Source organism: Leptinotarsa decemlineata, unplaced genomic scaffold, assembly GCF_025532065.1.
Source record: "Leptinotarsa decemlineata unplaced genomic scaffold, Ldec_3_MD MMD2_tig00026294_RagTag_RagTag, whole genome shotgun sequence".
Classification (NCBI taxonomy): Eukaryota; Metazoa; Arthropoda; class Insecta; order Coleoptera; family Chrysomelidae; genus Leptinotarsa; species Leptinotarsa decemlineata.
Window position 1 is genome coordinate 10,485,706 of NW_027412674.1, and position 26,412 is coordinate 10,512,117.

The 26,412-nt window shown below is 34.1% G+C and overlaps 1 protein-coding gene across 1 annotated transcript in view; it reads left to right on the forward strand.

Annotated features, from left to right (window-relative positions):
• Positions 1-738: 738 nt before the first annotated feature.
• The window catches only part of LOC111515918 (ATP-binding cassette sub-family G member 8), a 139,481-nt gene continuing 113,807 nt past the window's right edge, over positions 739-26,412 (forward strand). The window contains exon 1 of the mRNA XM_074180342.1: positions 739-1,046. The gene's annotated coding sequence lies outside the window, so the exon portion shown is untranslated. The remainder of the gene's footprint in view (positions 1,047-26,412) is intronic.

Genomic DNA, 26,412 nt, shown 5'->3' on the forward strand with positions numbered 1-26,412 from the left:
ATAGGTCTATGAAACTACATAGACAAGACTTGTTTTCATTCAAAGCATTATTTAGTTTCGTGGTTAGGGCCAGGATTGCATCTTCTGTTGACGTGTTTTCTTTAAAACCAAACTGCTTGTCAGGATTGTTACTATAACTTGCGAAAAAACGATAATATCCCAATATTTTGAAAGCATACAAACTACTTTCCGTTGAACAGTTTTGTATCTCATGAATAATGGCTGGAATTGAACTTTTCAGTTCGTATGACCTCAAACCTCAAACGTCAAAACTTATTGAGCTAAAGCGATTTCTGGTGCGAACCATCCCAAGTCTCATAGTAGAGATTCATTTTTAATCCACATCAACGGTGATTCAATGACTAACCCAGATTTTAGACAGATTTTTAGATAAACTGTCGGTTGCAATTTGTGTTACAATTCAATGTATCAAACAATCTGCTCATTATCGGTATAGTGGCACTCATATCATAGTCCGAATCAATCAGACTGTTCACTGAGGATCATTTCATTGTGATCATAATTCTGTTCAAAAATATCATCATAAATTTTCATTTTCTTTCCTTCGATATAGTAGACCTGTGCAGCAGTTTTGACATGCAATATCATATCCGTATTATACCAATTCTTTTGGCGATTTTCAATTTTCAACAAATTTTATATCAGGGGGCTCAAAATTATCTTCCGCTCCACGTTAACCACGCTTACGGTACACCGTGATTGGTAAAACGTATTATGTTGAAGTTGGCAGTGAATTCTTCAATACGTCAGGAGAAAACTTTTGTTAAAGTACATCGGCTTTTCAGTCCGTGAGTGTATAGCTGTGGTGCTTGTTAACCTCTACATTTGAACAAAACAATGGGTTTACAATATTTGAAATACATATTATAGACTTTTCTGTACTTAGTTCTCTACAATAGTGAGTTCGAGCGGTTTATACTTGACTCTGTTGTGACTGGTTTCATTGTTTATTTCAAGTATATATCCAGAAATATTTGATATATTTTGAACTCGTTGAGTGGATTTCAATTCGTGCAGAATGATCGGTGAGTTATAAGATATTAATCTGAAAATCTGTTTATTCAAAATTCACTTGCATGAAAATCTCAATATATTTTTGTTGTTTGTTCAAAATATTCATGAACGATCCAGTTTAGATTACTTTCTGAAATCTGTTCTACCCGTCTATTGAAATCTCCAGTACACATTCCAGAGCATATAGATATGAAGACTCTGTTATCCATGCGGAGCATCTTCGGAGAATTGAAATTGATATTAATAATTCGATTTCGCGATATATGTTGAACTTTTCCAATGTCTGCTTTGAAGTTGTTTCACTGAGATTCAAAGAATATATAATATCCGCTGATATCTATCGGGGAGCTGAAAAAACTTTCTGCCTTAATTGTATTCAATATCAATTGAATACAGTTAATATGAATATTTTCATATTCTATTCATATTTAATATTTTTTTAACAAATATTTCAGTTAACTTCAATCAACTAATCCCAGTAACCCCCGATTTCTTTGACTTCGTACAGTTTTATAGGATTACACATGAAAAAAACATTTCTTGTAACCACAGGAACGAATGTTATGATTCTGACCCTTCAAGTTCATGTAACGGAACCTTCTGTACTCGTCCAATTTATTTCGAACCGAAATTTGAACGATAGAATGTGAAATTCACTGGGGTATACTTTTGGGAAAGATTATTTTTTGGGTAATAACGTTAGGTTTCTGATTCTCATTATTTATACAAAAATAGTGGGAAAATTCCATAGAAAGGAGAATAGCAGATCATTTCAAAATAAACTCTTCAGAAAGGTGTGTGGATCACGCATAGAAATTATTTTCAGATACAAACCGGAGAGAAAAATAAGTTTCCCACATTTCTTGTTTAAAGATGGAGAAGTAGAATGCCAAAACTTTTCTTTCCCAAAAAGTGGTAATTTTGTAATATTGAGCACTATGCGGTCAGATGTGTCGTGTTCATTCAACCGTTTTACAATATATTGATATACAAAAATATTCAAAGAAAGAATTTTTCTGGAAACTGTCAGTGGAAAGTTTTGATAACCCTTGTCCAACAGTGTTTTACAAAAAATATATTTGAAAAAAAACTTCTATTTGTCAGTCGAAACCGACTTTCTTCAAAACTGGAAAATAATCTTCGAATTGATACTTACTGAAAAGAACACAATCCTATAACCTAAAAATATACCTGTTCAATTTTGAAAGTGAGGAAATTTGAAACCATCACACCTCTTATATCATTCCTGAGAAACACTGTGTGTGTTTTGATGAACAAGAAGTTATTATGGTCCGAATGACCATTTTATTTTTCGTGAAATTCAATGTTTTTATGAAAGTAGTTGTTTCTCTCAGTTTGTGTCTAGAAGTTATTCCTTTGAATGATTTACACATCTTTGTGAAGAGTTCATTCTGAAATAATTTGCTTTCTTTCTTTCTTTAGAAGATTGTATGAAAATGAAGAAGAAGAAAACCGAAAACTTTTTTCTCCAAAAGTTATTTCCTTCTAAAAATATATTTCTTACAATTTAAACAACATTCCTATTGCTGGCAATGAATCAAATAAGCGAATGAATGTTATTGCGTATTGTATATATATATATATATATATATATATATATATATATATATATATATATATGAATAAATTCAACTCATTCGTGACATGAAGTCGTAATTTTCTGAATTTTCAAATTGGTGCTGAAGAGACAATGAGGCAAGTGTCCGAAACATCGATGTCCGTGAGATTTTACCTCTTTCGAATACATTGTGTAGAAATCCTATGAATGATATCTGATTCAATTCCATAACGAATGTTTGGTGTACAAACTGAATAGGAAGATGTATTTTATGTATAATTCAATGTTCATTTGAAAGTAGTTATTTCGATAGGGTTTTCATTCAGTTCGTGTCTGAAAGTTACTTCTTCGCATACAAATAATAATAACTTCATACAGAGTAAAAGAAAAATAGATAAAACTGAGTGGCTACATGACTGATCTGAATAGAATAGTGTGGAGATTAGTGCAAGTACCTGTTTCTCATAACCAAAGTACAGGTAAATAACAATATGAGAATATGATTATATGGATATAAGAACAACGTAATAATATAGAAAATATGATTATATATGAAAAATACAATGCAAAATAGTGAAAATTTCAAGAGGAAAAAGAAAAAAACAAATCAAGTGTATACGTAAAATGTAAAGGTGTAAAAAACAGATATAGTAATGCTACAATAAAATAATATAGGATCCAAAAAATTCAATTGAATACCGGTACTACAAATAAAATACATGATATAAAATTTGAATACAATAAAACACAATGACAATACTTCAAATACAATAGACTGAAACAAAATTGAATTTCTATGAACCCTTCGATTCAATCATGGTAATAAAATATGATCTAGGAGTCCGGAGTAAAAAAATTGTAAGATGCTATTTGAATGTTTTTTTTTTTTTTTAAATAGATTTAATGCTTCCAGGAAAGGAGTTATACATTTTAGTGCCAATTATCTACATTTAGTGCCAATTATCTACATAGTTTTGATGATAGTTCAATTCAAAATTTATTGTTTTTTTCCTTTCTTTCTGAGATTCCTACATTCTTTGCATCAAGATGGAGAAGTGGAAAGGCAACATCCTCCTTCCCCAAAAATCAGTATCTGACAGAAATATACATTTTCCAATGTGGAACATAAATTCAGTAAACTGTTAAAATTCAGAATCAATCAAAACAGCCTCATGTAAAGTCTCTTGTATAGCTGGGATTAAGAAGGAAAGTTTTAAATCAAAGAAAATATAAAAAAGTATGTAATCGGAGTGAGGATGAATGAAATAATCTAGCAAGTAATGGAAACGTTAAGAGCTGAGATGAAACAAATGTTTAGTGTCTTATATGAACCCTAATGTTATAAAGATACATTTCAGTTCATTCACTTCTGTTGATATGAATAACGTCGTGAGTCATTTCAAATAACGAGGTCGTATACTGCCAACTATGAAAAAAATAAACGCACAGCTTACTCAATGAATCATACCTTTTTTTTGTGTGAATGACATCGACTAGAACAAATATTATCCGTGTATTCTGGGAGGGGTATTATCATTTAATCCTCGACGTAGAAAACATCATGAATATTCTCACTTCCGTCAATCCTGTAAAGCAGCAGAATCAACCCAATAACGAACTAGAAAAAAATTTTGCCAGAAAAATATACGGTCGAAATTGGGTCCGAATTCAAGATCTCAAAGCTGAGAGCTGGGTACTCAACCACTGCGCCAACTATTAGGTTAGGTTAGGTCCAAAGTGAGTGGGTCTATTTGAACCTCCAGCGCAAACCGCAAGGGTTCATTGTGGCTCCCAGCTATTCACATTCAACCAAATAAACCCAGCTTCCTAACAAAGCCGATTAGTTTGTATGGTGACTGTTTTTTTAGGTCAAATGGTGGGAGTACGGCTCTGCCAAGCTTTGAAAACCTGATTCAGTTCCTAGGGGGGCAGGCACAAAATATGTGCTCTGCTGTTTCATCATTTTTCAAACACAGGACACACTGTCTTCCGACGGTTCGAGTCTCTGCAAATGATGACTCAAATGACAGTGACCTGAAGGAAGGCTTGTTAGACATCGTAGTCCAACAACTGTTCGGTATCAAGCTTCAAGTTAAATGAACGCCTTGGAGTGAGCCGATCCTGGAAGATACTGCCAGAAGTCCATAAATCTTCTTGCCATCCAGGTGTCCAATCTTTGTTTGGCAAAGCCTAAAGCGATGCCAATGACAGGTTCAGGTCCGATGGAGCTGCTTGCAGCACCCTCTTTTGCAAAGGAATCAGCAGCCTCATTACCTTCCAGGCCAGTATAGCCAGGAATCCAGACGAGAGACGATCTGTTAATTCTTTCTATCGAGGAGAGTCGTTCTTGGCAATTTGCTACCAATTTAGACGTTGCTCGGTAGGAGTCAAGAGCTTCCAACGCCGCTTGACTATCCGAGAGTATCTATATTAATTTGCGAACGAGGTTGGATTCTTCCAATCTCTCCGCACACAATTCAATAGCGTAAATTTCCGTTTGAAATGAAGTCGCATAGGTTCCTAGGCAGGTTGCTATCTCTGTCCTGTCTGACTTAAAACACTTGCACCAGATTCGGAAGGTGTTTTTGATCCATCTGTGAACCAACAGCTATCTACTCTCAATATTTCCTTCCTTCTGAGGATCCAGTCCTCTCTACTCGGGAACAGTACTTTATTAGGCAGTTCGTAGTTGACAGTTGGAGGCATAAGGTCAGAGGTCATTTCCAGAATGCTGTGACTTCCAGTGTCAACCAACATTGAATTGATTTGTGCAATTGGCAATGTGCACAAGTCTGTATACAGTCCATCTAGCCTCTCTCCCCAGAAAAATGTGGAGAGGGAGTAGATCCAGAAAGATCTCCATGGCCACTGACGATGTGGTACTGATGGCAAAACCAAACAAGCCTGTCTTTGTAAGCCAGAGAGCTTCTTCTGTGCAGTTTTCTGTAGAGCCTTCAGCCACCAGACAATTGCACCATAAGTGATCATTGGACTGACAATAATCACATAAATCCAATGGAGTTGTTTGGGACTCAAACCCCAAGCTTTACCACAAATCCTTTGACATGTCCATAGGGACAGTCTGACTTTGTGTAAAACTTTTTCCAAGTGTGTGTTCCAGATGAGTTTTTTTATCAACGACAATGCCAAGATATTTCACCTCCGTTCCAAATGGAAAGACCTCACCATTGAGAGAAAGTGGCGTTAGATCGTCCAATTTTCTCCTCCTGGTGAAGGAGATCAACAGATCAACACAGTTTTGCTGGAGTTGACAAATATTACACAAAAATATATAAAATACTGGTGATAAAAAGTTGAGAACAACTGTTTTCGCTCGTTATCTCGAAGTATCTTTCATATTAGGACCTATTTTCGAAACTAAAAGTTACAGTTGATACGTCAAAAAGAGTACTTCGATCACGCCACTGAAGATGACTGCTGCAGTTGCAGTTGAAACGTTTATAGATTATAAGCAAAGAAGACCACGGCAAAACCCAGTAATCAACCGAAACAAATAAGTGTAGTTCATTCGTTTGATATTCACTCTATTTTCAAATGTTTTACTGCCGTTCGGACGTTCCTGCGTTATGATTGATGTTCCAACACAATTTTGCGGCTTTGTTTTTTACAAAAACAAATTCAATTTGAATGAAATATCTTGTGAAACTAATATCATGATTCAAACAAAATGGTGGACTCAAATTTCCGTGTGATATTCATAGTCTCCACGTAATTATCAACAGTTATACTATAAATAACCCACATTACGAATTTCAATGATGTTACCGTTTTGAGAATTTACACAGACTTTAACGAATGGATCTGTGTACTAGGTCGAATCGTTATAACAATAGTAAACAACGGTAAATGATATCTCAGTGAAAAGTTTGAAATAGGTAGAGTCATATTTCCAAGGTTTAACCTAATAGAATAAACACGCAGTGGAAGAAATATCCTTTCTTGTTTTAAAGCGATATCATAATCAAAATTCGAGAGTAATTGAATAGGTTTGGTGATTTTAAAATTCTTCTTTCGGGTATATCGAGTGATGAATTTGATTTTATCTTGTTCCTATCTTGTAAATATTTGTAACTGATGCTGATAACAATAATTATGTTAAAATATACTCAGGAATTTAAATTAAATTTTACGATATTTCAGTATTCAGAATCAATTGTGCCAGTCCCATTAGTGTCTCTTGTATAGCTGAGATCTAAATGGAAAGTTTTGAATCGAAGAAAATATTAAAAAAGTATGTAATCGAAGTGAGGATGAATGAAACGATCTAGCAAGTCATTGAAAAGTTAGGTGCTGAAGTTGGGTGTCTTATATGAACCCTAATGTTATAAAGATATATTTCAGTTCATTCACTTCTGTTGTCATGAATAACTTCGTGAGTCATTTCAAATAACGTGGTCGTATACTGCCAACTATGAGAAAAATGAACGCACAGCTTACTCAATGAATCAGCCCTTTTTTTGTGTGAATGACATCAACTAGAACAAATATCATCTTTGTATCTTTGAATCTTCGACGTAGAAAACATCATGGATTCTCTCACTTCCGTCAATCCTTTTGAAGTAGCAGAATCAACCCAATGTAATAATATAGTCCTTTTCTCAGGACAAGAGAAAACGAAGTAAACTGAAGGTTTCAAAGTTTCGAGTATAGGAGCTTTCTAGCTCGTTTTTCCTTCATTTATTTTCTGAAATGAATTTTAGCAGCGCTGTCACCAGATGCAGATTTCTCCGCATCAAATTTTGAATATCAAGGCAGGTCCGAAAAAGCTGTAGAGTTCGTGCCGATCGCACGAAGGCCGGGTTTTTTTTAAATCTGATCATTTGGTATACTTACTTATATTCTCTCTCATTGTGCGGTTCCAGAACTGAATTTTAATCTTAATTGAAATGCTTTTCACTCACTATTCTCTTCTCGATAGATTGACAAAAGGTCTCTTATTTGTTTGTGTTCTCTTTACTTCATATTACTCTACTAGGATGGTATTTTTCTCAGTCCAAGAGAAAATGAAAGTCCAAAGTTTCAAGTATAAAGTATAATAAGTAGAATACGACTCTATGGACAAAATAATAAAAAAACAACGTGTAAAATCTAATACAAAAAATGTTGAATTGCAATAAAACAAGAGAAAATAGAACAAATAATTCGCCGCAAATGTTTACTGTGCTATTCACTATTTAATTCAAAGTCTTAAACAACTATAAACATACCAACAATACTTTTGATTTACTTTTACTTCAGGGAGAGTGGTGTATAACTTAAAATTTTCACCATTTTTTTTTGTAATTGTACTCTAGCTTAACTATCAGCACTAGGAACCCCACAATATGTAACCTCTTTGTAAATAGGAAGTGGACTCAGATAAAATATTATGTGAACTCTCTCTAAATATCAACTGGTTAGTAGAAAAAAATAACAAACACTTACATAACGCCTCTTTGTGTGGTTCGTGGTCAACCATAGGTTTCGTTCACCCGGTGTGTCTTCTACACCAACACTTTTAATTTAAACTCCCCTGTACCCCATACCGGCTTAAGATTTCACTATCGTTTTTACTTAAATTTCGCCCCACGCGCTCACAAACAAAATATCTCCCCTATTTAGGCCACCTCCCTCAGCCTCGAAGGTGAGGGAGGATGAGACCCCCGATCTCGTCACAACGAGGTCCGGTGACCGACCTTTTTTGTCTGTATCGTAAGAAACTCCCAAGCCATCGCGTCAGCTACGCTATCCACAAAAACCTCATATCAACGTTTTTTCAACCTTTCTAAGTGCATGATCATCGGCAGGATGCAATACATTTATTTGTTTAGTCTAAGTGAATTTTAACATGACCACAACGACGCTCGAAGGTTCGACAGTCATAAAGTAATTCAGCGCTTTTTCAACTGGAAAAATATCGACACCGAAGAAACGGGTGATCGACTTCGATCTCAATGAATAAAATAATATTTTATGTTACTCTCGCAATGGCCGTTATTACACCAATAACGAACTAGAAAAAATTTTTGCCAGAAAACTATACGGTCGAAATTGGGTCTGAATTCAAGATCTCAGGGCTGAGAGCTGGGTACTCAACCACTGCGCCAAATATTAGGTTAGGTACAATTAGGTTAGGTCCAAAGTAAGTGGGTCTATTTGAACCTCTACCGCAACCCGCAAGGGTTCAATGTGGCTCATAGCTATTCACACTCAACCAAATAAACCCAGCTTCCTAACGAAGCCGATTAGTTTGTATGGTGATTGGTCTTTCAGGTCAAATGGTAAGAGTACGGCTCTGCCGAACTCTAAAAACCTAATTCGGTCCCTAGTGGGGTAGACACAAAGTATGTGCTCTGCTGTTTCATCATTTTCCAAACAGAGGCGACACACTGTCTTCCGACAGTCCGAATCTCTGCATATGATTACTCAAATGACAGTGACCTGTAAGAAGGCCTGTTAGACACCGTAGCTCATCCCTAATGTAGTCCAACAACTGTTAGGCATCAAGCTTCGAAGGATAAATGAACGCCTTGGTGTGAGCCAATCCTGGAAGATTCAGCCAGAAGTCCATAAACCTTTTTTCCATCTAGATGTTCAATTTTCATTTGGCAAAGCCTAAAGCGATGCCAATTACAGGTTCAGGTCCGATGAAGCTGCTTGCAGCACCCTTTTTTGCAAGGGAATCAGCAGCCTCATTGCCTTCCAGGCCAGTATAGACAGGAATCCAGACCAGAGACGATCTGTTAAGTCTTCCTATCGAGGAGAGTCGTTTTTGGCAATTTGACACTAATTTAGACTTTGCTCGGTAGAAGCCAAGAGTTTTCAACGCCGCTTGACTGTCCGAGAATATTTATATTGATTTGCGCATACAATTCAATAGCGCTTGAAATACAGTGTCATAGGTTCCTTGGCAGGTTGATATCTCTGTCCTGGATCTGCCACATAAAACACCTGCACCAGAATTGGATAGTGTTTTTGATCCATCTGTGAACCAACAACTATCTACTCTTAATATTTCCTTCTCACCAAAGATCCAGTCCTCTCTACTCGTGAACAGTACTTTATGGGACAGTTCGTAGTTGACAGTTGGAGGCATAAAGTCAGAAGTCATTTTCAGAATGCTGCGACTTCCAGTGTCAACCAACAGGCTGTTGCACTCTGCATTTAATTGATGTGTGCAATGTGAACAAGTCTGTTTAAAGTCCAGCCTGCCCCTCTCTCCAGAAAAATGTGGAGAGGAGGTAGATCTAAAAGGATATCCATGGCCGCTGACGGTGTGGTACTAATGGCAATACTGATGGCCAGACAATCCGGTCTCTGTAAGCCAGAGACCTTCGCTTGGGCAGTTTTCTGTAGAGCCTTCGGCCACCAGGCGATTGCATCATAAGTGATCATTGGACTGACAATCATCACATGTATCCAATTGATTTGTTTGGGGCCTAAATCCCAAGTTTTACCACAAATCCTTCGACATGTCCATAGTGACAGTCTGGCTTTGTGTAAAACTTTTTCCAAGTAAGCGTTCTAGGTGAGTTTTTATCAAGGACAATGCCAAATGGAATGGCCTCACCATTGAGGGAAAGTGGCGTTAGATCGTCCAATTTTCCTGATGAAGGGGATTAACAGATCAACACAGTTTTGCTATATATAAAATACTGCTGATAAAAAGTTGAAAACCATTGTTTTCGCTCGTTACGTTGCTAATTTTTCATCTCATTATTGACAAATTATTTCGAAATGTCGAATGTCGAATGAATGTCGTCTTTCCCATTATATGCAAATCATTTCTGTTCATTCGGAGCTGGAGTAGCATTCCAAAATAACTTGTTATCTTCAAATATTTTTTGTTTCTGAATTGTTTATCTTATTCAACTGAGGAATTCAGAATCTTTCAGCAATTCATTTCTTTATTCTGTTTCCACGCAAGGTTTGGCTCTTGGATTGGTGGTCAAATCCATCAAATTCCCTTTGTTAGGCTGCACACATTCAGAGGTTAAACTTCCTCAATCCATTGTCCCTACGGTTTTTCCATTTTAAAGGGTTGCGTTTGCATAAGAGCGACTGTGGGTTGACCAAGAATCTCGTTTTTAAACTCCCCATTCTGAAACTGATAGTGAAAACCACTATGACTTCTTTAACTTTGTTAGTCTTCCTATTCATTTTCTGAAAATTACTTACGATGTTCGAGTGAAACATTTATGAATATTCAGTCGATTATTTATTTCAAAACCAACCGCTCTTTTCTTTTTCAAATATGGTTCATTTTTATTACAGAGTATATATTCTGTGGAATTATTCAATACATAATCATTACCTCTCGAAAAAATACAAGGAACTCATATGCAGTGTGCAATATGATTAATGATGAGGAGGCATTAGGAAGTTTAATGAATGAGAAGAACAAAGGACAGAAAAATTACAGTGTAAAAAGCACCTACGCATGAAGGTCATTGACTGATTTTTTGTTCAGGTATATGGTTTTTCTTGTAGAACTCGTCCAGTTTTCATGAATCAGCAACTCTGATTCGAAGATAGATGATTTTGGATTTGAAGGAGTCTTTTGACGAAACCAATAATTTCACATATTATAGCTCTCCTCAACAAATTACCGAAAATGCAATCCCAACTAGCAATTTCGTATTTTATAATAGTTGCGGAAACGTTTCGGAAAAACAAATTATAAAACTGCTATAAATAGGAAATTGGCACCGTCTTATAAAACATTATAGTTATAACCAATATTTTGTTAGGCCTTTTACAAACACTACAAAACAGTTTTATAAACATTTTGGCAGTTAGTCTAAAATTTGTCCAACGCTCTTAAAAAGTAGTTTTGTAAAGACTTTCCTTACTGCACTTTTGCAACATATTGAAGAGATACTTATAAAATAATCAGAAGACAATTTTATAAGAGTTTTTTAGTAGTTCCAAGTAGGCGTTATAAAATATAATACAGTCGAAAACGATAACAATAAAATAAAAAAGTGTTAAAAATGGTTTCTTGGAGACGCAAGAAGTAATTTTGTATTGGACACTAGGAAAATATAATAGATATGTCACCAACTGAAAACTAACAAATAGAAAAGTTGAAGCCATTTTAAAATTTCACTTCTGCACTCATAAAACTGTTAAAGACATTGTTTATGTTTCGACGAATGATATTTTTACTGCAAATGGAATTTTATTGACAAATATATAGCCTATTATTAGCAAAATTTAAGCGCGCCACTCATTTATAATGTTTTCGGTAAAATTTTTGATTATACAAAAATTCACTCTGTCGACGTACTAATTTTCTAGTCGCAAACTTAATTCACTTCATTCTGAATAATATAATATTTATGTACTTTTCAGCTGTAAATATCACTATATGTACGGTATTTCATATTTTCAACTCATCTAATTTCAGTATCCCGGATCGCTATCATTACTACTTTTGAAGCTGTAGTTTTCTACATAAGTGCTTGTATGAATAAAGGATTTCTCACATACAGTTTGGATAAATATTATCTGTCGGGATGTTTTGGATAAAAAGTTTATTTCATCGATTATAAAGGCTAAACGACGGGTTTTAACCATTATAATAATCTTTTCCTATTTTTTGCCAAAAAATTGAAGCACTAGGTTAGGTGGTTTTAGTGTTTTTTTAGTATTTCCAATCTACAGAGCGACTCAAAGCTTCCAGAAAGTTTTTTATGGAACACCAAGTCATTTCTTCGTTTATTTGAAGCACCTCGAACTGAATCTGAAACTATTATATACCCCCCAATAATTGTTCAAAATGGCCACCATTGATTTATTATTTATTTTCATTTATATATTCGGGATATAAACAGAAAAATCCACTACAGTATCCACACAATGGAATTATCATCAAATTGAAAGTATAACATATATATACACATATATATACTGTCTAAAATTAAGGATGAATTAAAAATATTGAATATACTTAGGGGGTACCTATACTCAATAAAAATCAAATATTTAGAAGTTGCTGAAGAACTAATTTCCACCACGATATCGACAAAAATATTCTCACTAAACATAACTAAAATTTTGAAAAATTTTTCAAAGCTGTGATTAGGAATCGATGTCAGCTGGTTGTTCTCGAATGCTGCATTTCATTCTTGGTGGCAGTAAATATATATTAGCAAAAGCAAATTGATTTTATAACTGTTATATAAGTGTTTTTGAATTGTAGTTAATATATCATACTATAAAATAGTTGGGAAATTATCATTGAAGTAACAATATGGTAATGAGAATGAAACAGTATCTGAAATCATATCAATAAAATGATTTCATTATAGCTACAGGAAACAGTTATGAAATAAGCTAGAAATAGTTTTATAACTATCATAAAAATCTCGCAGAAAAGTGTTATGAAACTGCTACACACCAATTTACTTTCATAGGAGAACAAGTTTTATAAGTTAGTTGCAAAAACGTTTCTGTGATAATTTCCTGACTATTTTATAATGGTTTTTTAACTATATTTCATAAACGTTTCTATGGCAAATTTATAAAACACTTTCGTTGCCTACAACTGTATTGTGTTCACCGATCATCTAATATAATCAATTAGCAGTTTGGAAGTGATTATAAAATACTAATAAAATAAAATTGTTGCAATACCATGAAATTATAAAACAACTTTGCTGGTTGGGATATTAGTATACTATGCAGAAAATTATCTTCAAATTATTATGCGATAAGGTATATCTCTAACTCTTTGGACTATCACTCTGCTAGAAAAGCATACTTTGTACTTTTCGAATCCCGCTTGCGGTACGGAGTTTGTTTCTGGGGGAGCAGCTATCAAAACTTCATGAGTCAAGTTTTCACAATTGAAATAAGAGCAGTGAGATTCATTACCAGAGCTAGAGTCCCTGATTTCTGTGAGCCCTTTTTTTAACAAATCACATATTAACAGTCTACTGCCTCTTTATTTCAGGAACAGTCTGCCTAATGCACGAAAAGCACAAAGATAACATTTCGAACTCAACTCAAAGTTATCCCACTCGTTTCACATTCAATATTCCTTTTCCTTTCCCGTCAACAGCACAAATTAAAAATTCGATTCTTTATAATAACAAGGAATATTTCAAAGTTCTTCTCCTCTCAATCAGAAAGTTGAAATGCTACAGTTTCGAAAAAGAGTAAAAAAACTTCTGCTAGATAAAGCTCATTATAGAACTAAGGATTTTTTTTCGGATGACTTCTCAATTTATAATTGCAACTTACAAAATTTTTTATCACAGACTTTTACCATAGACTTTTTGAAGTGTGCTTGAGCCATTTCAATATCTTGTTTTAAAATCTTGATCTTTATGTTAATGTTTCAGTTCTTAAGCCTGCTTTGTTAACAAAACCTGAACTTTCATGACAATAAAGCATTTCTGACTCTGACTATTGGGCTCATCTTCAAAGACGAAATATTCGGAATGAAATTTCGTTCATCAACACTATCATTGCCAAATGCCAAGTTTATTTTTCGGGCTGTTTCGGGAATTGCTCAAAGATATCATATTTTATTAGGCTGAAAAGAGCCGAAACTTCTGTAAAAACCTAATACCTGCTTTTTTTATCGACCTTTTTTGGGTAATTGTTACCTTCCACAATCTGAAAAATACAAAAATTATAATGGAGAACTTTATACAAGTGTAGAAGGGCAAACTGCGTAAAAATCAAAGTATTTTTCACAAAGAAAAATCTTCTATTTATCAGTAACTCGTCGTATTTAACAATTTTGCCTATAAAAAAATTATTAGGAAATAATACTTATCTTTTACGTTTCGGAGGCCAAAATCTGCCTCCGTCTTCAGAAATGGATAAAAAAAAAATTTGAATATATACGCAGTTATCCCTTTTTTGATAGCTTATTTCTTTACTTCTTCGACAGATGTCAAAGAAGTTTTGAAATATGAAATTATGTCAATGTTGTTGATTGACAACTGAAATATTCGATGTAATACAAGGTACTCTCCGATATCAGTTTGTTGCCATTTCGCCACTATCCAAAGTTTTCTTCAAGATGGGTAGCCAAGTACGGTCTATTTCTAAGTTTCTAAGGAGCTATTCGAGATACAATTCTCTCCAGACATGAGAATGTACGCTGATTCTTTTAGCTTACGTCTCTTAGAATGAGGCTCATTGGTAATCTTTCTTGTCCTATTCCATTCCACCTGATGTTCACCGTCTGATTTTAAAATGTGTTCTGATAATTTTAATCCTGTCAATTGTCTATTTTTCATATAATCTTGATGTTATTGATAGGATCAAAATTATCAGAACACATTTTAAAATCAGACGGTGATTATCGGGTGGAATGGAATAGGACAAGAAAGATTACCAATGAGCCTTATTCTAAGAGACGTAAGCTAAAAGAATCAGCGTATATCCTCATGTCTGGAGAGAATTGTATCTCGAATAGCTCCTTAGAAACTTAGAAATAGACCGTACTTGGCTACCCATCTTGAAGAAAACTTTGGATAGTGGCGAAATGGCAACAAACTGATATCGGAGAGTACCTTGTATTACATCGAATGTTTCAGTTGTCAATCAACAACATTGACATAATTTCATATTTCAAAACTCCTTTGACATCTGTCGAAGAAGTGAAGAAATAAGCTATCAAAAAAGGAATAACTGCGTATATATTCGAATTTTTTTTTATCAATTTCTGAAGACGGAGGCAGATTTTGGCCTCCGAAACGTAAAAGATAAGTATTATTTCTTAATAATTTTTTTGGTAGGCAAAATTGTTAAATACGACAAGTTACTGATGAATAGAAGATTTTTTTTTGTGAAAAATACTTTGATTTTTACGCAGTAACTTATCGGGGTAAACTAAAAAGTTTGCCCTTCTACATTTGTATAAAGTTCTCCATTATAATTTTTATATTTTTCAGATTGTGGAAGGTAACAATTACCCAAAAGAGGTCGATAAAAAACTGATTTTTTCTTCTACGAAAAATGACTTTCGTTGAATAACTAATACCTGCGTTGTTGAAAATTACTGGAAATATTTTTTCATCTCATTCTGCACATTCAATAATGACACACATTCACGTAACCAGATAAATTATTACACTTTCTAAAATTGCACGCAACTAACAATGAATGGATAAATGACAGAAAAAATATTTAGTTTGCTCTTTGTGTCATCAACCGATCATGATGAATCGTTTGCGCTATTTCTTCATGATAATAATCTCACAGCAATGAACATGAAATCAAAGATTATATATTATCGTATGAAACGAGGAAATGAGATCACTTTCAATAAATACATTTTTCTACCTCATTGGTTTGCTGTATATAGAACATAGAGATGTAGAGGAAAGTTGAAAGAAACTCATTTGCAATACACTCGTTAACATTCTTTCATATACGTAATATGTTCTTGTGGTATTCACTTTCCTTTATTCGAGAATCGAGAGTTTTGATTTCAACGACTGAGTACCTTTCATGGAATTTTATTTGTACCGATATAGAATGAAGCATGATGTAGCAACATTTTCCGTTGATCTACTATGGTGTCTGTTGAAAAAATAAAGTGGAATTTTCATGTTTCTCAAAAATTTCTCATTCATTCATCAATTTCTATCGTCCGTGAGCTCTATTAGCGTTCTGGTTTTTACCATCTTCAACCTTGAGAACAAAAAAACTCGCAGGGAATCAAGACTGGTGAATACGGTGACTGAGACATGATTGCGGTGTTGCTATTATTTGAAAAATTACGAACAATCGACGAAAAAGTGATATTTCCGTTACTTCCAGTATTGAGAATTATAAAAATATTACAAATTATAATCAATTATGGAGAAATAAGCCTTGAAATAAGGATTACGGCAATACAAAAATTTCCAAAATGAAAAAGTTCGAATTTTCATTGTGTTAGGATACCTGCCTGTTGAATTTATTGGGTCGTCTAAATTATATGTTTATGAAAGTGAAACAATTCACAGAAGAAGTAACGACAGGACCGTAATTCAAAATAGTTGTCACTAATGATGGTAGTTATTTCAAATGATACGCTGTAAAAATATCAAATATGATACACTCTCAGATTGTGAATTCATTGCTTTATCAATATCTGTAACAAAAAATACAGCCCCGTATTTAAAAAAAAAAGTTGATGGTGGCCATGTTGACACGAAACGTTTTATCGAATATTTATTATTACATCGTCATAGTACACTTTGAATACTATAACATTTTCTCTTTCATTTTTTGATGTTCTCAGCAACAACATTTTTTGTTTTCCCCGTATAACTCGAGAAGGGCGAGAGTCTCCGTAACTTTTGTTCGACCATTGTTTTATTACCGATGACAGTTAACTTTTTTCCCATTCAATCGTCTTCGTATGTGTAATGGTTTAGAATATAACAATGTTATCACATGATAGCAGTTCTAGAAAAATAACTTAAGGTGTTTCGCAAGGGTCTGTTCTGGGACCAGTACTTCTTATTCTATACATAAATAGTCTTTTCGAAATAGATAGTTTGGGGGAAAGCATTGGTTTTGCAGATGATACTGTTGTTATTTACAAAGCAAACACTTGGTATGAACTCCAGGAAAATATTGAGAATAATTTTCCTAACATAGCTAAATGGCTATTAAACTTATTCTCAACTTGAATAAGAGCTGTTATCTACCATTCTGTTCCTATTCAACAGAATTGCCACATTTGGGAGATATTGATGTTGGTATAGATCTAGATTCAAAAATTTCTGAAGCCCTATCTATAAAATATCTTGGAATAATGCTAGATCGGCATTTCAGATGGAACCTTCAAATGAAGCAACTTTCGACTAAAATACGAGGAATACTTCCAAAATTCAAATATTTGAAAGCATTTTTAGATTCTAAACGTATTACAAAAATGAATTTTGAACATAATTTTTGAAAAAAATATCAGCTCTTCCTCTGAAAGTCTGTATAAAGAAATTCAAATAATGGATTCTCGTCAACTATTTTGTAAAAAAAAATTTGTATTTAAAAAAAAAGGAAAAATAATACTGAAGTATCATAAGCATACTCACCATACGAGAATACATGATGACTGGTTTTTCCTCGAAGTGAAGAAACAATTGGCCAAAGGAACAGAAAATATGTCGCGCCCAGATTATGGTCGTTGATACCTGAAGACCTTGAAAATATTTCAAGCTTTCATTATTATAAAAATAAACTTGAGTAATGGATAATGGAAAATGAGCATACCTTGTTTTATAATTTATAGAAATGGAGCTAACCGAAAGTGACAATATACCGAATATGACAATATACTTATACCTACCAACTATGATGCCAAACACACTATTGTGACAAAGCTTCATGAAGCAAGAGCCGAATCGATCCCTCTACGAAACCCATCTTCACTTGGAAGGATCGATCGCAGCATGAGAAATGGTTCTTAAGGAGATTCTGTGAAACATGTTCTTCCTTACGAATCAATAGAGAGTTGTCCTGAAAATCTAGAGAAGAAAATTGGATTGGATAAATTGAGAAACACTTGCTACATGAATAGCATTTTACAAGTGTTGTTCATGACGAAGAATTTCAAGAACGAAGTTTTAATGATGAACGAGAACGGAAATGTTTCCTACTTATTCATCAAACTCAAACACCTGTTCATGCAGCCTTTCGTAAGAAGGTATCATCTTTCCCTCCAACCGATTTCCTGGAGTCCACTTGATACTCGTTAGGACAACAAGAGGATTGTTCCGAATTCTTGGGGTTCTTGTTGAATACTCTTCGTGAGCAAAACAATAGCAAAATCAATACTCCTGACCGCTCTGGACTGAATAATTCCGTACAGCCCATCTCGTCTTGTGTTTGTAAATCTTCTGCTGGAAAAATCCTCACTTGTTTACTTTGTAGTAAATGTTCAAGAAGTAGCGAAAACTTATGTGAATTTCTGGAACTTCATCTAGCTTTTCCTAATATGACTAATAACCATAAAAATGGAATTTTTAGCAGGTGATGATCGACTGTATTGTCAAACATGCGCCAAACTAACTGACTGTTATACGGAAACAAGTATAGCTGAGGCACCAGTCAATCTAATAATAACACTGATGACCTTCAAACAAGACTCAACCTCTAACGGAAGCAAGAAACTCTTTGGAAGGTTAGAATTAGATGAATATTTCAACCTAGCAGACCACTATTATAATATTCATGCAGTCATTGTTCACTTTGGTTCTGGCGTTGAATTTGGTCATTATTACGCCTTGGTCAAAGACGAAACGGACTGGTTTGAGTTTGACGATAGTCGTGTCATGAAGTGTTCTGGCGATGCATTGAATTTATTGGAGCCTCTGGAGACACCCTACATTTTGTTTTATAAGAGAGAGGACATTGTGTCAGATGATCTGGTGCTTCAGGTTTTTCCGGGTTTTCCTGCAGCTGAAGAAAGCAAATGCGCCACTAGAATCAATGAAGTCGCCCCGGAGCGCTGATAATTTTTTATTGTTGTTTTTATTTTATTTTTATCGTTGTTTTAATAAAATTCCCAAAAATTTTTAGTAGTTTGAATATCACGCATTAGCAGCCTAATGACTGCACTTGTTTATTCACAAATCAATTTTATTATATACCTATTTTTATTATATACCTGCCTATTTATATGCTGTATCTCTATGTTGTATTACTATGTATTTGTGAAATTTATTTTGTAAAAATTCGTGAATAAACCTTTTTATCATCATCATTATTATAAAAGAATCGACCTTTATTGGTAGTTTTTCAATTAATCATTTTAAACCCTATTTTAAAAATTTGTTATTTAATTTGTTGATCAATGAGATGGAAAGAAGAACTAGAACTCCTAACATGAAAGAAATCAAAACAATTATCGCTCCCAAAGACCAGAAGTGCAACATTCTTCTTAACGCACATTCCATCAACCGTTTTGACATTTTCCAGAAGTGACGTGGGCTTTCATCGTTACTCTGAAAAAATATTATAACTTTTTTAAATCTTAGAAGGTAAATTTTCACTTCTAGTTTGAAATTCACATTTGAAATTGGCGGAACATTTTTTCGTGAAAGTTCTTGTTAGTTTTTGGCAGATTATACATATGAAAATGAATAATTCGCTTTTCGAAGTGGAGCCAATTTCACGCTGCTATGTTCAGACTTTTGAAAGCATCCAAATTGATCTCATCGATTCAGATAGGGTTTATTCATTCTACGGCCGTTCTCCAGGGTCTGTTGGGCGACACAAGACTTTTCTGGTCTCCGAAATCGGAAACGTGCTGCGTTGTTCAAAACACATTCCTGTACCTATTCACTGCCCTAGTTTCTTGTTTTGATAAGAGTCAAATTGAAGAAAATTCTACTCGGATAACGACAACTTCTGAATCTCTGTTTGATGTCATTTGCATTAGTAAGGAAATAATGGTAAGAAATTGTAATACACGTGATATGAATGGTATAACTGATCATCTGATGGTATTTTGAGATATTGATTTTGAAGGCGAAGATACTTATCAAAACTTTATTTTTTATAGAATTTTCAAGAATTTCAATCATGAACTTTTTTCCCAAGATGCTGCCAAATTACCATGGGATGATATTGTGACTATGCAAGATATTAATTCCAAAGTGAATTTTCTCAACGAATGCATCATTATGCTTTTTGGCTAACATGCTCCAACTTGCACTGTAAACAGAAAACATAAATCATCCCCGTATATAACTTATAATATCGAATTGATGATGAAAACCCGTGATAGAGCTCATGCCAAATATCTTAAAGAAAAGACAGCAGCCGCTAGACAGTACTATGTAACTTCACGCAACTACGTCAATGACACATTAAAACGTGAAAAAACAGCACATACATATACAATTTGTTTTGAACAAAAAAGAAATTTCAAAAATGACATGGAGAAATCTTGCAGATTGGTGTCGAATACTCCCGTACGAGCAGTCTGGGTTTCGCAAAAAACACGGAACCCAGACTGCCCTCTTGAAAGTAATCGACGATCTTACGAGATTCAGAGATCAATCAAAAGTCACCATTTTGATACTGCTTGATCAGAGTAAAGCTCTCGAATTGATGACCAGCCATCTCACAGGCCGATCACAGAGGGTCAAACTGGATGATTACTCATGGTCATCCCTAGAAGAAACAATCTCAGGTGTACCGCAGGGAAGTATTTTAGGGCCCTTGATGTTTTCAGTGTTTATTTTTGATTACCCTACTTTCTTACCACATTGTCAAGTACATCTATTCGAAGATGATATACAGTTATATTTGTCTTCTCATAACACCAATACAGAAAGTTGCGTGGCCAATATAAACACAGATTTGCACAAAACATTCCTATACTCGGACAATCATGGACTGAAAATCAATCCAAATAAAACGTTGGCCTTATGCATAGGGTCTCAAAGACAAATAGTAGCTCAGTGTAGCTTTAGGCTCACTCTCGATAACGCAGACATTGACTGGGTAGACAGTGCTAAAAATCTTAGCGTAACCATAGATAGCTCTTTGTCTTTCCATGAACATGTGACAAACATTTTCAAAGTGTCATTCTTCAAACTCAAATCGCTATATAAATTCAAGTAGTTATCAGAAGAAATGAAACTCAGGTTAGTTAAAACTCTTATTTACCCCCATATCGCGTATTTTTGTTCGGTGTATTACAATTTGCTGTCGCAATATAACAAACAGAAGTTAAAACGTATACAAAATACTTGCAAGCGATTCATATGATGTATACCATATGGTGAACATGTAACTCCATTTTCGTTAAAAATGAAGGAGCTGAATGTGAGATACAGAGTCCAATATTTGATAAAAATGTTTTTCGCTCAACACATTTTTGTTTCCTGACGTCATAAAAAAGGTTTATAGTTATGAATATAGTTGAATAAAAAATATAAAACAACTTTTATGTCGTGAATGAAAAGGAAATGCTGATTTTTTAAATTATTCCAATTTGACAGTGAACCCTACTAATATGTGTTATTGAAGGAGTAATAAAATTCATTTTTGAATAGTATGTGAATGATTGTTTGAAAATGATTGACAGTGTTTCATGATGAATTTCATTATCTAATATTATATAAAATGTTTTGAAATCCCTGAAAGAACCAATACAAATGAAAAATAAAAAATAGCTGAAAATAACAATTATATTGAGCAAAAAAAACCCGCTAATAAAATTACATTGAAATAAAACACAAGTAAAAATAGAAACTCAGTGTAACTTTAGGCTCACTCTCGGTAACGCAGACATTGACTTGGTAGACAGTGCTAAAAATCTAGGCGTAACCATAGATAGCTCTTTGTCTTTTCATGAACATGTGACAAACATTTTCAAAGTATCATTCTTCAAACTCAAATCGCTATATAAATTCAAGTATCAGTTATCAGAAGAAATGAAACTCAGGTTAGTTTAAACCCTTATTTATCCCCATATCGCGTATTTTTGTTCGGTGTATTACAATTTGCTGCCGCAATATAACAAACAGAAGTTATAACGTATAAAAAATACTTGCAAGCGATTCATATGCTGTATACCATATGGTGAACATGTAACTCCATTTTCGTTGAAAATGAAGTAGCTGAATGTGAGATACAGAGTCCAATATTTGATGAAAATTTGATTTGAAAGGGTTATATTTTTAGGAGTGATTAATTTTTTGGGAAAGAAAGTTTTTGGCTTTCTACTACTCCATCTGATACAAAAAAATGGATGAGAGAATCTTCCGAAGAAAGGAAGTATTTTCTATAATGTTATCCAATTTGGTACTGAAGAGCCTTAGGGCAAGTGTCTTAAGGCGAAACACGTGTATACCAGTTAGGGTGACAGTGTTCCATGTGAGTACAATTTATTACCATTCATTCAAAGTAGAACTCATGTGAATGATATCTGATTCTTATTCCTCCACGAATGTTCGATAATCAAACTGAATAGAGGAAAGTATCTTCTGTATAATTCAGTGTTCATATAGAAGTATTTGTTTCGAAAGAATTTTTTCTTTCGTGTAATTCAATGTTTATATGAAAGTAGCTGTTTCAGGAGGACTTTCTTTCAGTTTGTGTCTGAAAGTTACTTCTTTGCATGATCTACACATCCATGTATAGAGTTATTTATTTTCAAATTGAATATTCCTTCCTTTCTTCGGAAGATTCTCTCATCCATTTTTTTGTATCAGATGGAGTAGTAGAAAGCCAAAAACTTTCTTTGATGAAAATGTTTTTGCTTAAGTTGCTCCAAACTATAACACCTAGTTATTTATATAGTTTTTTAAGCAGGCATTCTGACATACATATGGTCAATTTGAGAATTAACTCATTCAACATACCTAGGCACCGTACTTCCAAATTTCAACGATGTTTTTCTCATATAGCCCTTTCCTTTCTGAAAGAAATTTTATTTTAAATCATACTATTCATCAATTTAGGAAAGAAATAAAATCACAAATGCTTACTGCCCAGTACTAATTCAAAAAATTTAAAATTCAATGCATGGTAGTGCAATGAAATTGTTAAATTGACCAAAATAATGTTAGGAATATTGAGAGTTATTAGCAACTATTTGATGTATTCTTTTTTTCTTTCCTTTATTATTGTTATGATAGTAAATAAGTATGTTTATAATTATTTTCTTATACTCACTGTATAATTTTTGTGAGGGGTGGAAGATAGCCTTTGGCTAACCCTTTTCATTTCATGTATAAATGTATTTTTATGCATGATGAACGATATTATTATTATTATAATTATTAGTCTGACTGACGTATTAGTCACAGTCACAATGGACTTATATTTGACACCAGAATATGTGGTTCAATTTATGACCTATATTTTTATTACACCCTGTATATAAGTAATCTGATCTGAGAGAGAAATTGTCCTTGATGAATTTAATGAGTTCTGTCCAATAAACGCTCAATTCATTCATTCATTTCATATTGAACGCGATTGTTTCCATTATTCATGTTAAAAAATATTTTGGTTGTAACTAGTGGAATTTAAAATAACTGGTTTGATGATATTCGAAATCCACATTTTTGTGACACTAACACCGATAATTCAAGTTCATATTAAAAAGACGTGATTTCACACTACAATAGATGATTTTTAAATACAAGTTGCTTCATTGAAAACCAGTGTGTAACCTAACCAGTTAGTCACACCCAAAAACCTACATTCTTACGTTAAAATATTGATTAGGTCGTGCGAACGGTGTATTGACAATGAGTTGAATCAATATTTATTTTGGCAACTCGTAATTATAATTCAGAAATATTAGCGATACTTGAAAAAATGAAGACGAGAGTTACTTCTGGTATATCTCACTTTTGAAATATAAGTTTTTAAAAATTATCCATTTCGAAATAGGGAAACTGTGTTCCTTAGAGTTACAGAATACGAAATATAATTTTGAATATGAATACAAGAAGTAACAAACTTGTAACTGCGTGTTGCAACTATAACTTGAAAGTACAACTATAACTCACTCATTTCGCCACGCAGGACGAATTTATATGAATATAACTTGGTGTTGACCGCGACTTCGCCTGCGTAGAATTTGTTGTCACAACAAATTTCGTGACAGACCATTTTGAACAAAAAAATTAAAATTAAAATACTCCTAGATTACAGCAAGGCATTTGACACTCTAGATCATGTGATATTGTGTGACAAACTTGTCTACTTCGGTTTTTCTCGGAAAGCAGTGTCTCTCTTAGAAAACTATCTGAAGAATCGTACTCAAAGAGTTGTTGTGGATGAAGTTATTTCAGATGCTCTGCCGGTATTGAAGGGAGTGCCACAAGGATCTATCCCTGGGTCCTTGCTTTTTAGCTTGTATATTTGTGACTTTCATCTGTCCGCGAAAAAATGCAATATACATCACTATGCAGACGACACGCAGTTATATTTCTCTTTTTCGCCAGGCGAGTCTACATCTGCTCTGTCGCATATTAATAACGATCTTCAAGCCGTCTTTGACATTTCTACTGCCCATAAGCTCAAGCTCAATTCAGATAAATCCGCAATAAAGATGTTCGGAGCTAAGAAGAACAGAGAGCTTACCAACTCTACCTTTCAAGTTCACATCGAAAACGATATACTTCCCTCCGTGGACGAGATAAAAAATTTAGGATTGTGATTTGATCTGGATCTCCGCTTTACTAAACATGTCAGCTATCTGAACCAATCTTCTTATAACGTTCTCAGACAGCTTTTTTCCTAATCGTGATTTGCTCAACACAAACTTAAAACTCAGACTATGCGAGTCTCTGATTATGTCAAAAATTTCCTATTGCGATAGTATTTATGGACCTGCTTTGAAATAATCGGATACTCTCCGACCACAGCGTATTCAGAATAGCTGTCTACGTTTCTCGTTTGGTATTCGGAAATATGACCATATATCCCCAGCAATGCAAGAATCAGGATGGTTAAATGTTGGGAAGCTTAGAACTCTACACCTTCTTACCAACACACATAAAGTTTTGATAACTCGACAACCTGATTACTTACTGAAGAAGCTTAAAACATTCTCTACGATTAACAGCTTTACTACAAGGAACAGTTCAGTTCTAGTCATCCCCAAACACAAATCTTCCATCTTCACCCGCTGCTTCTCGTATAATGCACCCAAATATTACAATCAACTACCCTGCGAATTTCGATCATACACCATCGTAAACTTTAAAAAAAGACTGAAGACTTATTTATCTCATTAGCCTCTTGCCCGTTCCCGACCTTGGCATTTCTAAAATGAATTTTCTAAAGTAAAGCAATAACTAAAATTTTTTGATATTGTTAACTCGACTTGTGTTCATATTATTTATCTATAGTTTCTCCCAGGTTGAGTTGAAAAACAGCCTTGGCTGATACTCCGCCTATTCACCATATACTGGAAGTTTTTTTTCTTTGTTTTTGTTATTGTTCCTGTATTCTGTTCTATTTAATTTTTGTCTATTCCATTTGTATTTTTATGGTGAATAAAGACGTATTATTATTATTATTAAATATTTTTTATCGACCCAAAACTTCAGGTTTTCAACTTCCAAACTGATGAAATTCAATACAATCTGTGAACCCCTATTTTCCCCTTTGTGGGGTGGAAATTCCTGATTCCCTTTCTTGATGCTCATTTACCCTATACAAAGAACCTGCCCGCATATTTCAAGTTTCTAGGTGCAGTAGCTTCGGCTGCACAGTAATATAAGAGCGGGTAACAGCTATTATTTATATTTTTTACTTTAAAAATACAGGTACTGAAAAAATATGCCATCTGTACCAAATTATGAATAGCTTCAAGAATCGAATTAATATTATGAAAAAATTCGCAAAACTAACACAAACGTCAACGACGTCTGCCCTCACGAGTCTGCCCGCGTTCGGATTGCGGTTTCGGCGATGGCGCTTCATTGCTTAGACCACCCCTCTACCCTCGCGCATCATTTCTCATCGTTTTACAGAAGACGTGACGCGTAATGGCATACTGAATTGCGTCGAGTTGATCTTATCGTGATAACTTTCAAACGATTTGTTCAAATTACTTAGTGTAAAAGACACAGTTTATCTATATTCAATACTGGAAAAGACAATTGTAGCAATTTTTAATGAGAATCCAACATTTCTTAAATGTGCATTGTAAACAAGGTATCCAATTCAATTATATTTATGGCTCAGTATTTTGCATATAGCGGGTAGCACATACGATATCTGGCATCTAACAGCTCTATCGTAAAGTTGGACATTTTTGAGCTTAAGGCAGACAAACCATCCAGTCAACCAAATTATCACGTGGT